Source organism: Lepisosteus oculatus, chromosome 4 (assembly GCF_040954835.1).
Source record: "Lepisosteus oculatus isolate fLepOcu1 chromosome 4, fLepOcu1.hap2, whole genome shotgun sequence".
NCBI lineage: Eukaryota > Metazoa > Chordata > Actinopteri > Semionotiformes > Lepisosteidae > Lepisosteus > Lepisosteus oculatus.
Genome location: NC_090699.1, coordinates 28,617,905 through 28,638,213, shown reverse-complemented (window position 1 = coordinate 28,638,213; position 20,309 = coordinate 28,617,905). Strand labels below are relative to the sequence as shown.

At 39.2% G+C, this 20,309-nt stretch overlaps 1 protein-coding gene across 2 annotated transcripts in view; it reads left to right on the top strand.

The window, feature by feature from the left end:
• Window positions 1-16,230, top strand: part of LOC102697420 (serine-rich coiled-coil domain-containing protein 2) — a 98,174-nt gene extending 81,944 nt beyond the window's left edge. The window contains exons 11-12 of one of the 2 annotated variants that reach the window (XR_001478384.2): window positions 15,323-15,519; window positions 16,131-16,230. The gene's annotated coding sequence lies outside the window, so the exon portion shown is untranslated. Of the gene's footprint in view, window positions 1-2,655; window positions 2,870-15,322; window positions 15,520-16,130 lie in introns of those variants that run through there. The other variant, XR_001478383.2, reaches the window with a different exon arrangement.
• The last annotated feature ends 4,079 nt before the right edge of the window (window positions 16,231-20,309 follow it).

The following is a 20,309-nucleotide window of genomic DNA, read 5'->3' as shown; positions in this document are numbered from 1 at the left end:
TGTACAGACCTGCAGAAGACATACTACTGTATATCTTTTATGGTAATGAGACAAGCTACTAGCACCCTGAGGGCAGAGGTACACTAACTGAAAATCTAGACCTCCTTCTCTGGATGCAGTGATCAAATGTCTTTTAGGGTCACAGTGGTTTCTTGATGCTAGTGTTCACTCCAACCCAAGAAATACACAGTCAAGTTTCAAGTTCCCTCAACTAAGACACATTTTTGTTCACTGCTGAAACTTTGTATTTTTTTGCAGAATCACAAATATATAAGTTTAACATAAAATCACTTGCATATGTATTTATAACTGTGGTGGGCCCATTAACTTTAAAGCATGTTTTCATAACATTACAATCTTACAAGCACTTATTGGTTAATGAGGGACCATAACCCCTTAAGGACCACAGGTCTTCAACCGTTCCTAAAGAACTGTTACATTTTTCTTCTGAAAAGAACTGGAAAGAAAAGGGTAGACTGTTTGTGGAATGGAATCAACTTCAGAATAAACAGTTGAAGAGTTTCAGCGCTGTTCATGCACCTCCAGCTCTGCAGGTCTTGTGGTGTGTGGATTGGGAATTGTTGCTATTCTGTTAAGTCTATAATAACATCAGACCTATCTGTGCTGGTGCATAAAACTCGTCTATCAGGCTGCACTCCTGCACAGTATGTATTTTCACTCACAGCATGCCTCCTGGTTCTGGAGGAAATGCACTGCCTGGGGATCATGGGGTCACTCCAGTCATGGGGGCTTTCTTAATCCTCCAGTCAACAGGAGGTACCAGGGTTCCTGAGACTCACTACACCGTGTGTGTGGCTGGTGTGGACTGTGCAAGAGTGGTGTGCTGTGGAGAGGCCTTGACCTGCTGGTGTGTTGTTTCAGCATAGCCTTGAGCTCATGGTTCTGTGTGTTGCTTAGGGACTGCCTGCATCTAACTCAATCAAGCTTACTCCTCTGTGTCTCTGCATGTTGTGTTTATTTTATATTTTTTGAGCATACGTGTGTTGTTTTTTTATCAATACTGCTAATGAAAATCGAGGTGTTTTATTTGTGCTTAGATGGCTTCATTTACTTTAAATATTCCTCATTACCCAAAAGGCTACAGATTTCAAACCTGTTTCCTCATAAATGCATCGGAAAATGTCTGGATTTCCTCCCGTCAATTTATTCACTCACTGGGTGAGATTTTTCTCTTTTCGAATTATCAGACATCTAACATCTCTTTATATGTGCTTGACGGCAGAAGATGTGCTATGGAGTGCATTTGCTCAGCCAAGGAGAAAAACCAAATGCTATTTCTGATTCCAGATTATCAGATTCAGATGGCTTAATGGAAACATGCTATATTAGTATGAGAGCTCCTGGATTAAACCTGAGGTTGTTGTATTAACTGATAGGTGGCCCGTGTTCAAAGTCTTTTCTTTGAGTAATGTACATACTGTATTTCAGGGCCATGAATCCTGGTTGATAACATAGTCAACACTGTTTTAATGGAAAGATAAAGCAAAGTCCTGTCTACACAATGCATTTAAAAAGTTCATGGTGTAAAAACGCTGAATACCTTTATCTTTTATTTTGCAAAAAATGTAATTTAAAAATGTCTCATCATCTTGGCTGGGCCAGATTAAAATACACTCTTGTAGTCTTCATGTGTGGATAATTCATTCATGAAAAGTCTAATACCATTCTCAAGAACACCACTCAATACTTCCTTTGAGAATGATTATTGCAGTAGGCAGCCTGGAGTTTGGTTCTAAATTAGATTACATGTAGCAATGATGTTTGTAATATTAAACACTTATTTTTTATCCAGGTTCAGCAATCACATACGCAACAGAATGAAGATTCCTTCTTCCATCAAAACCGTAGACATATTGTAATCCAATTTGTTAATTATTCAAGTTTATTAGCATTAATCAATGCAAAACATTGTTTGGTGCTATTCTACATTGCACATACTGTAGAATGGCAATACATGCTAAAGTGTGCAACAACAAGTTTCTTTGAGCTTATCCAATCACTTAATTACAACTCTGGTTGGTTATGTTCTGTATGTTCTGAGATTCTACTCAGTTTATTTTACAAAAATGTTGAAGAGGGGACTTTTGATTGAACAAAATCTGTATTGTTTCAACATTCATTGGGACTGAGGGTTCGTCCTTCAGCGTCTAACAGCTAGAGCACATTCAGACATGCAGTCTAATTTTCAGATGTTTCACTCTGATGTTAGGCAGAATCAAATAGACCCCTGTTCTGGTTTCTGTCAAGAGAATGGGAGTCATCCCCAGTGAGGAGAGAAAACCTGTTGATAAGTTTCATCACCTATGAACACTGAAGCTATTGGATTTTCACATCCTCTGTGCTGCCCCTCAGCTGCTTGGCATCAGGAAGGTTAAAATTGCATTACAGCAGGAAGTGTGTTTATTATACCCTCATAATGGAGGGTTGTGATAGGAGCACAGTATGGCAAAAGGGGGAGATGCTGCTTTGAAGCTGATTCAAAGTTTTTTGGTGCATTGCTTGTCAGGCCATGATTGACTGCCTCTCACCCAGCATTCAGTTCACAAATCTTCCTGACTCTATCGATTTCAGGAGGAAAAACAGCTCAGGGTTGAGTGGCTGTTTTGTTTCCTAAACTACTATTTTTTACTGCAGGCCCTGCAGGACTAGACTTTGGTTTTCCTGAGGTCCACAGAGCTGAACAGACTGCGATGTTGCGTTGGAGAACACTCTGTATTCGGAAGGTGCTGTAAGACATGGAATACACAGAGGGAATAACAATAACTCTGTGGGAAGAAAAAATAAATCATTTGTAACATTCACCAATCTTGTAATACTTCACAATGTTACGTGGGTGAAATTGGGATTAAAGGCCCTGATTGAAACAACTCTAATTTACTCTCTAGAGTCTAATTTGAGAATAATACATTTTGTCTTTCACTGCTAAAAAATAGCCAAATTTTTGTGTTCACAAAAATCACAACACACATAACTATGCAAGGTCATCCCATAACTATTAACAGAAATAAAAAAGTCAAAGTAAATACATCTCCTCTTTGGGATTCCTTGACATACTGTATCTACTCAGTCATTCTGAGAAGTAATCCAAATGTTTCCTAAACCAAACATCGTTCGATTCAAAATGTTCTAAAATGTCAAAATAAAAACAAAATTCTTCAGATCCTCCTAAATTAAAAAAAGGAAATAACTAATTGTCTAAGTATTCACTCCCTTTGGGTCAACATTTGGTAGAGGCACCTCTGACAGCAATTACAGCCATGAGACTTCTGGTTTACTCTAAGTCTCTACCAGCTTTACACATCTGGACATCAAAATCTTTGCCCATTTGTCCTTGCACAAGTTGCTCAAGCTCCCTCAAGCTGAATGAGGACCATTAATGATTTTCATTTCCTGGAGCAATTTTCAATTCCTGCCATAGATTCTCAATTGGACTGACGCCCAGGCTTTGACTGGGCCACTCGAGAACATTGACTTTTTTGTCTTTAAGTGTGTTTTTGGCTGTATGTTTTGGGTCAATGTCCTGCTAGAAGATAAATCCCTGGTATCTGCAGACTGCAGCAGGTTTTCCTCCAGGATTTCCCTGTACTTTGCTGCATCCATTTTGCCTTCTATCTTCATAGGTCTTCCAGGCCCTGAAGAAGCAAAGCTTCCCTATAGCATGATAGCATGCTTCACAGTAGGGATGGTGTTCTCAGGATGATGTTCGGTGTACATGAGACAAGCAAATGGCTTAGCATTGAAGCAAAAAACAACAATTTAGGTCTCATCTGACCATAAAATCTTCATCTACTTAGTCTCAGAGTCACCTTACATGTCTTCAGGAAAACTGTAATCACGATTTAATGTGACTTTGTTTCAACAGTGTCTTTCGATTTGCCATTCTCCTATTCAGCCCAGAGTTGTGAAGCACCTGGGCAATTGCTGTCATGTGCCAAATGGAAGACAGTAATACCTTCAGAGTTGTCATGGGTCATCTCTTTCTCGACAGTGCCATTCTCGTCCAATTACTCAGTTCTTGAGGACACCCTGTTCTACACAGATTCAGTTGTGCCATATTTTCTTAATTTCTTTATAATGGACTAGATTGTATTGTTATATTCAACACCTTAGATATTTTCTTATACCCTTTCCCTGATTGGTGCTTTTCAGTTATCCTTTTAGTGATTTGCTTTGCATGTTCCTTTCATCGTTTTGATGTATTTTTTGTTGGAACCTGCACTAATCAACTGTGGGGCCACCCAGAGACAGGTGAATTTAACCTGAACTCGTTTGAAACACCTTTTTTTCACACAGGTGGACTAATTCAACTAATTATGTGACTTCTAAAAACAATTGGTTGCACCAAAGCCTATTTATGTACAGTATGTCGTAGTAAAGGGGGTGAATCAGTTATTTTCTGCCTTATATTTATCATTCATTTAGGGGGATCTGTAGAATTTCGTTTTCAGTTTTACATTATAGAGTATCGCTGTCAAAAAATGTCAATTAAATACATTTTGACTCCACATTGTAACATGATAATACTGTACATGAAAATCTCCAAGGTGGGTGAATACGTTTGATTGCCACTATATATAACTTTATGTTAAAAAAAGAAAGGTGAAGTGAGGAAGGTAGTCACCGTTTTGCATTTCTTAGGCAACAGAAGTTTTAAATCATCTTCACTTCTGGCCTTTTGTTAATGTCAGGAGGGTACTTGTAGGTGGTGGGTTTGTGAAATGAGACAGTAAATCAGAACTCTGAAACTTTTATCACATATAACGTGACAGGCACAGAAATGGAAGGGTATACGCCGAAAGTTTCAAACCTGTGCAAAAATGCTTGACTGCAGACAGAAACAGAGATTTATGAGCCTTCCAAGCAGTTTGCAGCAAAGCACTAAATCAGGACTACTGAAGGAAGGAGGTATAAATAACGTTGTTCTAAAAGGTACAATTTATACCTCTGACCACTGATGTGCTAGTTACAAACAGTCCAATAACAGATGCTACTTGTTATCGATTAAAAGGATAGATGAAGATGTAGAAAGATCTCGTTAGCATATGAACCTCTTTGTGCTCTGTCCTTTGGACAAAATGTGAAACCAAAATTTTAATTTAATTGATTTAAGCATAGTTCTCCCTCTGTGAACAAAGATAAAGGTATCAGCAAATACATCAATAATAACAAACGAGTGTCCAGGACAACTAACAATTTACATTACTCGGATAACCGCAAAGTAGAGCTGTGAAGTGGTGGCACATTAGGTCACTTCCACCGAACTGAAACCCTCTCTTGAGTGGGAGGTGCGTCTAGGATTAGACTTGTGGAAAAGACTCTCTAATATAGTAATGAAATTACGTGCTAAGAGGTGAACTGCCAGTCCAGGAGATCAGCTCAGCATATCCGAGGTTCGGGCATCATTTACAGTATTTCTCTTCCTCCTGATGATGAAAGCAGCATCAATGTGAGTGGGTGGAATTTTTGGCAGGATAGACTTCCAGCTCTTTGGGCCTGCTCCTTGAGAAGGAGAAAACATGTCGGGTAATCAAGACCTGAAGGGCCTCATTTTAAATTTAGATAAGAAGTTTGCGTTCTTTTATTTTTGGAAACCTTTTTTATGTATCCACCAAGAAAAGACATATCTCTTGATTATATTTATGGAGATTTTTCTTATAGAGCAAGATTCTCTAACATAAATTCAGAAAACTGTGATGTCCTGGACAAATGTCCTGGATAAGTACAGCTTTACATTCCTCATCCGGAATTTGAATTTATATCTTTTTTGGATACTATTGGTGTCTGTTTGTTTCTGTTTTATAAATATTTCAATTTGTTTTTGCATATGGGTCTCTGTGTCTTTAAGTTCTGTTACACTGAAATTGCACTCCGGCAGAAGAAAAAGCCACGCTTGACATTCCATGGCTAGTGAAGTGTTTTAACATTTAACTTTTATCATTTAATAATAAATTTTGCTTGCTACACAAGCTGGTGTCAGAACATAATTTTAACTTTAATTTTGCCGTACTGTGTTTAATTTATTTACACCTCTTTATCATAATTGGTATCTGAACCCAACTATAAGCAACTCAAGCTGCCCCCCAATTTGTAACATTATAATTACATTTAACAGTTGGAAAGCTTTTTTAAAAGCATTCATACTTTTTTCAGTACAAATTAGAGAAAGAGGGAGCTACACAGTTTAAATTTACAGTCTACTGAAACCAGATTATAATCTTTCTATAAATTAGCCTCTCTTTATGTCCAGCAATCCATTCATCCATTATTGAAATCCTGTTTATTCCTGGTAATAGTTATGGCAACCTGTGGCCTATTCCAGGTAACCTTGCTAGCATAGGATGGGGGGAGGTTTGGTGAAAACCCAGGGGAACAGATAGAACCTGCAGGAGGAGCCTGGGGTGTCATGATGCGTAGTACTGGACCCTATGCAGATGGTATAATCCGTAAGTGAGTGAAATAGGACAACGGGGAGGAGACGACGAGGATCAGGAGGGGTTGATAGACGGGGGGGGGGGTGTAGGTAGGGTGTACAAGTCCAAGGAGTCCAGGGGGGAAATCCAGGGTGAAGTCCAAAAGTCCAAAACCAGGTAATCCAAATGAGACAGGACAGAACAGAGTTAAAAGCCGGAACGGGAGCTGGTACAGGGACTGGAAATAAAAATGGGGATGACAAAGCCAGGTGCTCTACGCCCTGGACTCAGCAGGGTCAGGACGCCGATAGGAGGCCTATGCCGTCAAGCTGTGGATGTAGGGCGATTTGATGGTAGGCGGGCCTCCGGGCGTCCGTCTTCCAGTGCAGAGCCAGGAGTACCGAGAGCACCCATCTTAAATAAGGAGGGGCAGGACTGGCTGTTGGTGCACAAAATCAACTAAAATGTGAAAGAGCTAGAGCCCCCTTAAGAGGAGCGATTACGATCGTGACATTGGGTCAGAATCAAACCCAGGATCCGCAATTTGTGAAGCAGCTGCCCTGCTGCACCACTGAGGTGTCACCTTCTTATTTAAGTATTAGTGTTTCTTTACACAAGATATTAATACAAGATAATTCTGGGAAGTAATTCTCATCTGTTTTCTAATTCCATGAACATCCCCTATAATGTGATGTCATTCATTGTAACAGCCATTCTGTTAGACTTTGTATTGCTTCCCCATAATGGATATGTTCATGAGATAGCAAAAATACCTGCTTCTTTTTCATACGTAGATTTTTCCAGTTCCGTCTGTCGAATAATTACTTTTTACATTTGTCATATTGCTTGCTGGGATAGGCTCCGGTTCCCCCCACAACCCTAAATTGGAAGAAGTGGTTAGAAAATACTGTAGACAATACAGATTTGTCACAACTTCATAACCTTTGAGCCAGTTTTTAAATGTATACACTACTCAATATTCATTATATTTATTGTATAGCTTTGCATATCTTATTTTGATTTGTGAAAGGTAAATGTATAATGTTTAAAATTCATAGTTCATAGCAAGTATTTTGTCTTAGGTATTTTGATAAAACTACTCTGAGTACTTTACGTTACTGAGTATTTTGTCCAAGACTGACCATAATCATACCTTTATGTGAAGTTTGACCTCAGCTGTCATGCCTCTTGAATGAGCACAAGTGCAGTTCTCATTCTTACCTCATCTGTATGCTATCTATGGAAAATGAAGCACATAGTGCCAATTCTGTTGCTTGGATTGGATAAAATCCACACAGGTCCTTTCACTCCCCTTGACTGAGAGGGCCACTGCAGTGACATGACACCACCAGATTTGAGGAGATAAAATCACTGTGCATGAAAATAGTCACATTTCAGCGTTTTGTGGTTTTCAAGGATATTACCACAATGCACAATCCCCCTTTTCTTCTTTCAAGGACAGTTAAGTTTAAATTGTTAGACATCAGAAAGGGGCTGTTTGATTGCAGCCTTTTTTTTCACATTGGCATTCTGCTTTTCCCACAGGAAAACCCAATACAGATCTAATATGAGTTTGAATACCTCAACTAATGACTAAATTGCAATCTGCTGTTGTTCACATATGTCAGAAGACGTTGTTTTTGGTTTGTCATTGCTTCCTGTGGGAATTAAAATTAGACAGAAAACCTGTCAGATGCTGCTGAAACAGAAAGGTTTTCAGCAGCACCTGGACAAATGTCCCATTTATGTAAATCCATCAACTTGTCAAGGTATTGAAAGGAATGCAATGAGAGGGTGGACCTTGGTTGTGCCAAGTGCATGTAGAGCAGGACCAAGTAGGAGACTGAAAGCAAAAGGCTCAGTATGTCCGAAGGACACTGTTCCTGTTCTCTCCTGTGGGCTTTTTGGAATCTGTGGAGAGCCCTTTAGAAACTGAAATGATTCTACCACACCACAAAACAACAAAAGCAACAACAATGAGATGCTATTAGTGAACAAAGCTTTCATTGATGGTAAAGGATGCTTGAGTGTCTGTGTGAATATACGTGAAAATTAGTTTAATAATTCTGCTCTATGAAAATTGGACAGCAAGGTGGGATACAAAAGACCATTAACAAAAGCTAACAGAGGGTTTTAAGTGGATTTGTGGGGGTTCTCTGTTTTCATTCCTAGTATGTGGCTGCTGTGTATAAGAAGCATTGTACTGTATTTTCCCAGGTTCATCAGAATACAGCAGGAACATTTAAAAATAACTTTTTTAAGTTATTATTATGACAATTTCAGGCATGACATTTTTTATGAACAATTAAGATAAGTAATATACCATCACACTGTTGAATATGCCTAACATAATGAGATAATCCACGGTTTTCACCTTATTGACACTTTGATGCATTGGAACAATGGGTTTTATCAATCTACTCTTTCTTATTATTAGTGTTGTTGTTTGCTGACGTGATGGGTGAGGGAAGAGATTATCTGCATCTCTTTGTGCGTGTTTTGTTTTTGTTATATTTGACCAACGGTTTGGAGGAGGTGGTTCTTTGTTTCATTCTTGGAACATCAGGGAGCAGCTGGTTCTAAAGGTGTCTTTAAATCATCACCTGTGAAGACTCTCTAGAGGGTTACTTTAAGCATAGGATTCCATTATTTCTATAGCTGCATGGGTTTAATGATAGTTATGTTAGGGTTAGCCGGGAAACCCTATGTTTCATGTTGCATTATCAGTAACAGGTAATATAATTAGGAGTCTAACTGCATAGACAGACTTCATTCATATATAAGTACCTCTGTAAAGCTTTAAGCAGCACTAGCCATACGCATTAGACAATTTACTTTAAAGTTTTTCTAATTATTTTCCTTAAAGGCAAAAATGGGTTAGAATTAAAAACTATATAAAACATCTCCTGATTCCGGTTAGATTATTTTCATTTATACTGTAGGTAGAACAATACTTGGTGTTGATTTAGAGAATCAAAAGAATAAAGTAGTTATAGCTGGGGTGTCCAATCCTGGTCTTGGATGGACCTGGTCTTGGATGGACCTGGTCTTGGCTGGTGTGTTTGGAAGTTCTCAATGTCTCTAAGACATCAGAACCTGTAGAGCTGGGAGCCCCTGATTAATTGATCCAGTTAAGCCAGTCACCCCCTGGTTAGCTTGTTAAGAGCTGCATTGGACTGAAAACCTGCTGAAAGATCCAGAATTGGACAGCCCTTATATAATTACATTTATCTGTGTAGACAGGAAGTCTGCATCATTTCATTACCTTGATATCTGTACATTTTGTTACATTTCGTACTGTCTGCTCTTCAGGACAATGATGCTCCCTGCAAAGTCTATTGCTGGCAGCAGCAGGGTAATTCACTAGCACAGAGTTAAACAGTAGAAGACTGGATCATACAAATTTTCTGATATCTGTTTACAGATCGTAAACTCAACACTTACCATCATACAGCTGTTCCTTCTGAGGCCTAGAACAGCACAGGCTTGTTACAGTGCCTCATTTCACCGATCATTTAAAATACAGGGTTTATCATTGCCTTTCTGGTTTTATTAGGTTATGAGCCCAGCGTGTTGTTAAATCGCAAGGACTTCCTCGGGCTTTACAAAATAAGATCAAGGGGAAACTGAAACAGCCAGATGGTGTGCATGGTTCTCTGAGCCCTTGTGTCAGACATGTTCTTTAATGAGAACATCCATCTAATCTGTTTGGATTTATCACGTAGTTGTCATGCAAATAGAATAGACTATTTGTGTTGATAATGCCATAAAACTTTGCCACAACACGACTGTTCAAACGATTCAATGACCTATGTTACACATTGCACAAAACTTTTCCTCTGTGACCTGTTTTCTGTGTTTATATACACAGTAAATTGCAGCACTGGTACACCATTTCTGAGTCTGGATTAGATTGTCACAGAACACTTATTTCTGCATAGACTTTGTACTGTCATGCACAAAATGTTTAGTGACTGTATGTGCCTTTGACTTCAGTAGGGGTTCATGCTTGAGGACTGTATTCTCTGATATAAATGAGGTTTTGCAGAGGATTTGACAGACTTGAAGCCAGAGCTCAGCACACATCATTCAACTTTTAATTTTGAAAACTGATCCAATACGACCTTTGAACTTTAAAACAAAGCACTCTTTCAGTTTAAGAGTTTTACACAAAACATCTTATCACAAAATCATTGGCATAGTTCACAGATTGAATTCATAATTAGTACACAGAACACAGAAGTACATGGAAACAACTTGGCAATTCCTTCAAAACAATGTTTCTTTTCTTTGTTGTTTAGCCAAAGTACTAAACAAAAAGGCCTAGTTTACCTAAAGTAGTTGTAAAACAAAAATAACACCATCCTTTGGGTAGAAAACATTAAATATAGTACCTTCACACAAAAATAGCTTTTATTCTCCAGTGATATGGGTGCCACAAAGACCTCCTTTCCAAGTCAACCAGCAGATAAAAAATCCCAACCCCAGCAACACCACAGTACTTTTTAAGTCATTCTTAATTGATCTTGATTATCTGCAGATGTGAATCCTGAAGGGGAGGGTGGCTGTAGGTTTTAAGTCTTTCTTAGGTTCACTTCCAAGTTGCAGGCAGTTAAACTCCTGGAGATCATGGCTGGTTTATGCCAAGCTGGGACTTTGATAAATGATTGTGCCGGCTCGCAATAAATACAGTAGCACTCAGAACGTTTTGTGAAACCATGGTCAGGAGAATTTCAGCTATACAAACAATCATATCCTAACCTTAACTACAGTATGTACCTACTGTAATGCTTTTCCAAACCATAAGGCTAAACTTTATTTGCAAGCTAATCTTAACCTTAATCTTAAAATATAGAAATACACTCTAGAGAGGCAGCTGACATTCAGTTACTTCTGGAGATCTTGGGTCAGTCCACTATACAGTATTCCCAGTCCTATCAGTCAGAGCCAAGCTGTTCTCTCGTTGCAGCCTGTACTGAATATTGACTCAGATGTATGCAGACACTATGGAAAGAGATGATACATCACCATGCCTCCTGTAATTAGATCTAAATTAACACATAGAGATGGTGATGACATTGCTGGTAGCTAGAGCTAATTAAAAATTAACTACAGAATAGTGAAGAATGTATTTACATTTATATAAGAATGGAGCAGAAAACAGAAAACTGCAGAGTTGCCCTGTACTGTAGTTTTCTGTCCTGATACTGTATCATGCGGAGGCCATTCCTCAGTTCTGCAGAAACAGGTTTTTAAGTGTGCTACCACTCTCTACCTTGACAATTCCAAGTGACAACTGTGCAGAACTTCACATTCACATTGAAAAACTTTCTTCCTTGCCTGGCTTCAGAGTCTTTGTTTGCTGTCTGCTTCAGTTCATTTATTTGGACTGATTTTATTAATCCCTCTCAAGGTTTTAAATACTTCAGTTAAGACTCTTCTAACTTGGTTTAGGAGCTCTTATGTTTTGTTTCTAACCGCTGGCAAGTACAATACAGCTTTAAGAAGCTCCAGCACCGCTATCTTCCTCCTGGCAATACTTTCAAAAATTTACTATGCTGCAGGCAAGGAGGTTTGTTTGGAGGTAAAAGCAATGTAACAGCAGAAGAACATGTCTATAATCAGCTCCCCAGACAACACACATTTCTTTTTCTGTTTTCTTCCACCCGCTGTCTTTTTCTGTCCTCTTTTTCTGCAAGTTTTGCAAATTTACCATCCATCCTGCGGAGGAGAGGCTCATGGGAGCTGTGCACTGACGCTTGTGAGCTGGAGATAAGACTGGCTGCCGGGCAAGTTCATTCACAACGCCTCAGATAATCATATTCAAAAGACAATGAAACATATTAGGGGGATGATTCCAGTAATAAATGCATCCACAAAAGCTCTGCAGAGGCTTTTTACCACGGTGTCTGTAAATAAACAGGGTGGAGGGTTATTGGCTGAATAGGCCTCAAATGGAGATAGAAATCATAAAACTGCCTGCATAGCTCTTTAATCTGCTGTCACGCATGACCAGGCAAAGGACCGCATTAGTCTATGGGACAAAATAAACAGCAGGACAGTAAAGAACAGGAAAGAAATAAAAATAAACTCCAAACAAATTGTCTTAGAACGGGCAGAGGACTGCAGATGATGTGCACTCTTGTTCTTCAGGCTTTTCATTAACAGCAAACATTCAGTAACAGCATAACATCCATGTTAGAGAACTACATCGGTGTCATTATTCAAGGAAGATTACCTTTGATAAAAATGAAATGATATACATAAACAGATTCTGTGGAAAACTAGCTCATCTAAGTGCTACACATGCAGCTCTGCTCTGCCCTTGCCAGGATTAGATCACAGATGCTCACAGGCTTAGAGCAGGTTCAGTGTCACTTTGCAGGCAGTGGCCAACTCTGCTGCACCACAAGAGTAGGTCTTCTGCACTCCAAGCAGAGATGTCAAGGAAGTGACATCACCTTCAGTGCACTGAATCCTATAACATAAGGTGATTTACTGATACCCAATGAAAATGCAATTTAAGTTAAAATTTCAATGTGAGACTACATGGCAATATACAAAGATACCATGTTTTAGTATTCGTAACACTTTTGCCTCTTCTGTGCTAATAATTTAATATAAAACTCTTTTTCTAACTAAGGAACATTGTCCATCCTTAACAAACGCCTGAGTGTAACATTTACACATTAATACATTAAAATATCTCCCCTTCATCATCTAAATGTTTCACATTATTATCTGAGAGATACTTTACCTTTAACTGGTCTTGTGCTTTTGTAATTTACTACATTTCCTGTAATTTTGATTGATATTTGAAATATTTGATTAAATCCATTAGATCTAAGTGCATCAAGTTGCAATCAAGTTGTGTGTACGTATGTATAGCTTACAAATAATAATAGTAAATAAGGGGTGCATTAGAGTGGAGGCTTGTCACAGGTTTTAGAATTTGAGTAATGGTTTTTAACTACCCCACTAGCAGAAATGCATTCCTGTCCCACTAGCAGAGATGAGCTAATCGATGTGTCCTGGGTTGACCACTCTTTACAAGACTCCAGGAACAGCATAGAGCCCAGCAGAAAACTCAAGAAAACTCAAAAACTGCAGCCTGATCATTCACAGCTGCACACAGACAGGCTGATTAATTTGCAAACTATATCATTTTCTGAACTGATATGCAGTATGTTAATTAAAAATGTTTTTAAATGGTGCTTTGTATTTTAATCTTATAAGCTTGATTGGATATAATTGGCTGCGCTTCAGAAAGAAAAGCTTTAAGGCTTAAGTAATAATTTTAGGGGACAAAAAAGTGAAATATCACAGCCATAAAAATGGCATCCACATTCTGCAGTTTAATTGCAGTTCAGATTTTGATCATTAATAACTTATACTGGCAATATGTCCCATGCCTTTTAAACTCTTTGAAATCTCAACTCATCTCATTCAAAAAGCACATTTTGGTTTCACTCCTCTGGCACTTTCTCTGCTACACAATAGCTTGCATGTGTAACTGTTGATATACATTATCCTTCTATATTACGTTTTCAAATGTACGTTTGTATTTCTTAAAGCATTGTGTGCTATGTTTTGTTTCAAGAAGTGTCATTTGTTCAAACAGACTGTGAGAGATTGTAGTGCTAGGTCTTTTTCTAGCTCAGCAGTCTAGGACCTGTCTGAATACCAACTGAGCTTTAATGTCTCTGTTGGGAGAGATACCCACTGAACACCCATACATGGATAATGTATTTCTGCTGCAACCACTCCACACTGCTCAGAGCTAGGGTTATTCAAAGGCAATAATAAACACCCCATTACAGCATATCATATTTTATTTATTAAACTATGTTTCCCAGAAGAAAACAAAAAGAGATTAAACTAATCTGTTTTCCAGCAGTTTCTCGGGGGAACTGCATGTCTTCTGACATTAGATTAACTGTAACACCTTTGACAACATATCATGCACAAAGCTCGATCAAAGTAAGGAATGGAAATACTGTACCTGCAATGCACATGAATGCATCTCCACAGCAGGAGTTACAGGGTATAGTAGAGGCAAGTAAGCCAAATTCACTTTCTTTGCTTCACCTGGAGAGAAGTAGATGCAAGAAAGGCAGAAAATGCAAGTAGCAAGATACACAGGGTGATTATAAGTCAAGGAACCACCTTTATGGAGAGTGTCTCTGAAAATCTTCCTCTATCCATCAGAAATCTGGTTATTCCTGGAGCCTATTCTGGTAGCACAGAGCTCAAAGTGGAGTACACTCTTAATGGGACATTGGTCCATCACACACACACCTGCACAGACACCAATCAACCAAGTCAGCATGTGTTTGGAAGGTGGGAAGAAGCTGAAGCACTCAGTGAAAGACTACATGAATATGAGGAAAACTGTTGTGAAGCTGCAACATTAAACACAAGACCACTGTATTTTTCTCCATTATATCCTATCTTCATTCAATTCACAAGAAGAGAATCATCCAGATGAACAGATGAGTTCAAGTGAATGACACGGAATTAAATAAGCTGCTTATACTACCAGAGATACAGAGATTCTCTTCCTTGAGTTTATTATACAACTTTATAATAACCCTGCCCATGTAAATAAAATGACAATGTTATGGTCCCCATGAAGCTGCATTTAATCATGCACATAATCATGCATACTCACACAAAAACACTGTTTGTTGTTAATTTAAGAAAAAAATCTTAAAATACTGTTGTTGTTTGAAGTGAAATGGAAGCTGCATTTTGAACAAAAGGCAGTAAGCATCCATAATCCAGCTTTATAGATAACTTTTAAGAATTCCTATAAAGGGCACTGTTTTATAGTGAGATGTACAGTATGTGCCATACAGGTGTTGTGAATTACTTCCATTTGTTACTGTTAGTGTTACAGCACTGTGGATTTATGGAAAGAGCCATGTCTTGCTGACAGCCTGAGGAATCCAAATGCTTGATCCCAGTAAAGGCATGAGGAGTGATGGGAGCTGATGGAGATGGCTGAACAGGATCAGAGTTACAAAGGCAGGAGAAGATAGCTGCTGAAAAGGAGAGGTGATAGCAGACAGGATGATCTAGGCTGAAGGCAAGCACAACTTTCAGGGCTGAGCAGGGCAGGGTGACTTTTCTGCTACGCTGGGTTTTTAGGTAGGAGGTATAGCTCTATGCCACTGATCTGGTGCCTGGGTGGACAGACAGGGTGACAACAGACAGTACAGGCTTGACACAGACAGTACATGGGGTGAACTCAGGCTGGTTGACATTCTTGGAAGCAGGTTTGTTGTGCTGTGAGCACTACCCTAGCCAGAAGGTATCTCAATGACAGAGTACTGGATCAATGGCAGATCAGGGTTTAAATATCCTGGATAAGTGGGGCAGGTTGTTGGGACAATTGGCCTGAGTGTGTCCTCACGGTCCTGGGGGGAGTTCAACTTCTTATGCGAATGTGGCCATTTTCCATGGAGACTGAGCTCTGACTCACCTGAGCTGAACAGTTAGTGCATTCTTGTTGTGCAATGGGGTTCGAAGTTCTTCAAACAAAAATTGTATTCTCTCATTTTGCTTTTTTAAACACACCTTGTCAAGAAACATCATTAGTACCAGTCCTTTATCTCAGCATAATAATTGGTAGGTAATTTGAAACAGATTCTAAAGATTACTTGTGTTGCCAGAATGTATTTTTCTCTCTCTTAACAGATGGCTGAATCTGACATCAAACATCTCAGGGCACAGCAGGAAGAAGCAAGAGAAAATAAGAAACTCTAGGGGATTATAAACATACAGAAATTAAATTAAGGTACAGATAAAATATAAATTAAATTAATAAATTTAAAAGGCAGCATTCCCAAAAAGTTTGATTCATTCAGTCAGTCATGGCTAAATGTTAATTTAGTTGTTATTTTTGTACAGCATATGACATGTATTCAGACAATTTGTACTGTATATATGTAGATTGATCTGGCAATAATATATATATATATTATTTTATTCACGAACCTGCAACAGAATGAGAAAGTGTAAACAGACTCCTCCAACCTGCCCAGCTTTAAGCCATTTGATTTTTAACACGTCACAGTTAACACATAATGGAGGAGAGGCACATTCCTTACCAACACTAACAACACCAAATGCCTGCAAACAGCCAAGAGACCACAGGGCTCATTGTGTCATTGATCTCACCCTCCCCTCAGCAGTATTCAGTCACTTGGGACAGCCTAGTCACAGTTGGCTAGTGATACAACCAAATCAGTGATCAAAGAGTTCAGCATACTGTATGCTTGTGTGAGTGCTTTTACCTATTTAACCACCCAGGAAGCCCTAGAACAAATTAAAAGCACCAAGTGCATACAGCTTTCGATTTCTGCGATTAAAACAACAATTATTGGTAGTTTTTGCTCATACAGTATATTATTGGTTTTAACACTAGGGCAGTATTGATGAAAGATACCTTCACAATTGAATTTTCTTAGTTACAGTAATGTAATGAGTGTGTACAGTAATTGTTATGCAAATCAGACATTACTTCTTAAAATCGATCTTCTCCAACTTTTCATTAATTTTAATCACACAAGTAATTTGTAACCGCAATGGATCGGTTTTTAAAAGTAACTTTTCTCAACACTACCCAGGTATTATGAGATCAAAAGAAAGGTAATTATTCTGAAGTACACAGGTATTACAAATCTAATACAGTGTCCACTCTGTGATTTCAATTTTCATATATATACAGCATATAAATTCTGTATATTTTATGTTGCATGTCCCAGAACTCTTAATTATTAATCTTAAAAACACAATTCCTTAGGAATTTCCATCTTATTGAAGTGTGATGAAAGTCCTGTCTTATTGTGAAAATGGTACAGCGAACCATTGCTGGTTGGTGTGCAGTATATGATCTTTCTCATCCCGAGTCCTGCCCACAGGCCTCAACTGTGAAGGACACTACAGAAAACAACATGTTAGAATATTGCACATTAGTTGGTCAGGGAGTGTTTTGAGCTGAATACCCCATTTCTGAACCACTTAAGAGCAATGGCAATTTACTTTTTTAATATAAATCCTTTGTTTTATAAACAGAGCAATGCACTGGAGGGCATGGATTGTGCTTGATTGGTGGCAATGACTCAGTTTAGCTTTGTGTTGAACAGCACACCATGAAACGCATAATTTTCAGAGCCCTCTTACCTTATTATTCATAATTGCTTGGGAGATTTAAGAGGAGCAATCTGAAGAATTGTAGGTGTCCATCTACTTTCCTCAGAGAAAATACAGTTATTTAACAGTTATACCACATACTGTAGACTTGCGTATGCGTGGTATTGCGTTTGGTATTTAAATTAATCGCCTCGTCTCATACTAGGACACATTTGCAGCTAAAACGTGATTATTTTTCCCTGTGTGTGGTCTTATCCATTGTTGCCTGTCATCCCTGTGTAACGTTATACAGGAAAACAACAACAAACAAAAAAATGGAAGACAGTGAAATGCAGCGTATTATGAAAAAACAGAAAAGCTTTGCCAGCTGTTGGAACACAAGTGTGTTCTTATTTTTTCTGTAACTCAACAGAAATAGTTGTTGACAATCTATGCTGTGGAAGAAACAAACATGAAAAACTTTCCCTCATTAAATCACGCACAGTTGCCCCAGGAGGTGATAGAGGAGGGCTTGCACAATTTGCCTCTTAGTGTAAGAATCAGAGCAAAGCTTCCCTGCCACCCTGTCAGACAAACTTCCTCTGATGTCTGCATGTGGGGGACAGCTGCTCACATCTAGGAGGAAGAAACTCTCTGTCACTCGGGTACCTTATCACTAAGATTCCTTCAACAGAGAAAACTGCCTGCTCCACAAAGACACAAAGCGGCAGCTACTCCCAGCCTTCAAGAGGCAAACAGCTAGTCCAGCCACAGAGACCCCTAAAATACTCCTCAGGGCCCCATCAAACAACAAACAAGAAACTCCCAGTTCTGAATTTTCTTTGTGTGTGTGATACAGAGTGTATCATATTCTTTCATATTCAGGCATGGTACATGCACTAATCGAGCTTCTAATGTATTCAGGCTCCACCTGCACTCTCTTTATATGCATTGATTGATGCCTGATGAGCGCTCGTCCTTACTTAACAGGCCTCCACTCTCACAGCACTGGGCCTCCATGGATGTCCACTTGGCAAGATCTGAAATTCTCGCTGCACTTCTTTAGTTATACACTTACAATTGAATCCAGAGAGGATTACTGATGTGCACTAATTGGTGTGTTTGCTGTAGGTTTTAGTACTTTGCAGCTAAAAGAGAGACGGGTCAAGGGGTAACCACTGAACCAAAACCCTCAGCACTTTTCCTGTCCTACTGTGGGGTAGAAGGGGAGTTCACCACCCAGCGCTTGAGACCTAACAACCATCATCCTTACCTTTGTGTTCTTGAGAGACCACTGCAACCAACACTCAAGATTCCACCTTCAGTCATCACACTTTGATCACATGTCCAGTCTGTTATAAAACAGTGTTTGCTAAGGCCTATTAGTAATGAATAGAGTATGTGACAGTGACAAATTAGTACTTCATATGCCTTGCTGTTCTCCCCAATTATGTTCAGACTAGAGCTTTTGTATCACCTTGTACCTTCCTGTCAAAAGTCCATTAATATAAGATTTTTTGTATTTAAGAAATGCACAATTCTATTATAAACTCCAGTCATTGGAAAAAAGCTAACCAATTACAGTTCTGGTGGCTTCTGCAAAGAATAACAACAGTGGCTTAATGAGATGATATGTCAGCTACAATATACTGTGTGATTTGTGACTGTGTAGAAATAGTTTCTCTTTCCCTAAAGACCTTAATTCTGCTAAGTATTTTCATACCCATTTGCCAAGACATCAGAATTAATTCAGCATCAGACAAAACTAATCTTGTAATTTCAGGGTTTTATGGTTCTTCGCCTGTGAAGTTTGCTAAAGTAATTCATATTTCCAGTAACAACAAACACTTTAATCAGCAGATCAGAAGGTCTTGCAAATGTGAAAGAATCTATCACGAACACAGTGTGTGACCCCGGACAAGTTCAGAAAGAAATATAATAAAAGAAAAGCATACCTTTTCCTTCAGACTAAAGCTTTCCTATTTTGACACAACTCAAACACCAGTATACTGTACATGCAGCGCTATTTCAGTTAACTTCCTTCACCACGTTCCTCTCCTCTAGATACAGACACACGTTGGTCTTTCAAGTGTGAATGGTATTTCTTTTATACTGTAAAGCTGCCATTAGGGGCACAAGTTCTAGGCAGGGCAATCAAAGATGCACCCCACACACAAGTCTTAAATTCAGACTGTTCTTCATTGACTGGAACTTTGTGTAATACCACCTCGTGTCTGTCACCACAACACTGGTGTCACGCCCTCTACACCTAGAGGGCACTGCTCTTCTGTCCTGTTCCTAGTTCCCTGTGATTATTCATGTCTTTCCAGTGTGTCATGTTGTGTTGCCTTTTTACTTCCTGTGTCTGCTCTGCTCCTGGCTCAGCACTGTGGGTATGGATGTCCTGAGACCTGCCTATTACCAAGTCGCCCCATGTCTGTGGCCTGAGGGCCTAGGTTTCTATACCGACATTGTCTGACCCCCTGAGCCTGGGATAACCTCCATGTTGCCCCATTTGCCACTACGCATAGGGTCTCTACTGCTCTCCTTATCATTCCACGGCTTGCCCTTCTGACATCCGTGACAAGTGATGTGGCTGCTGCTGTCCCTCACAAAAAAAGGCCTGTGGGACGCGAGGAACAATCTCATCCGGCATAACAACAAGTGGGGAGCGAGGGAGCTGGAAGAGAGGATCCTGGCGGACCTCAGGAGGAGGATGAAGCGCGACGTTGCTAAATGGGG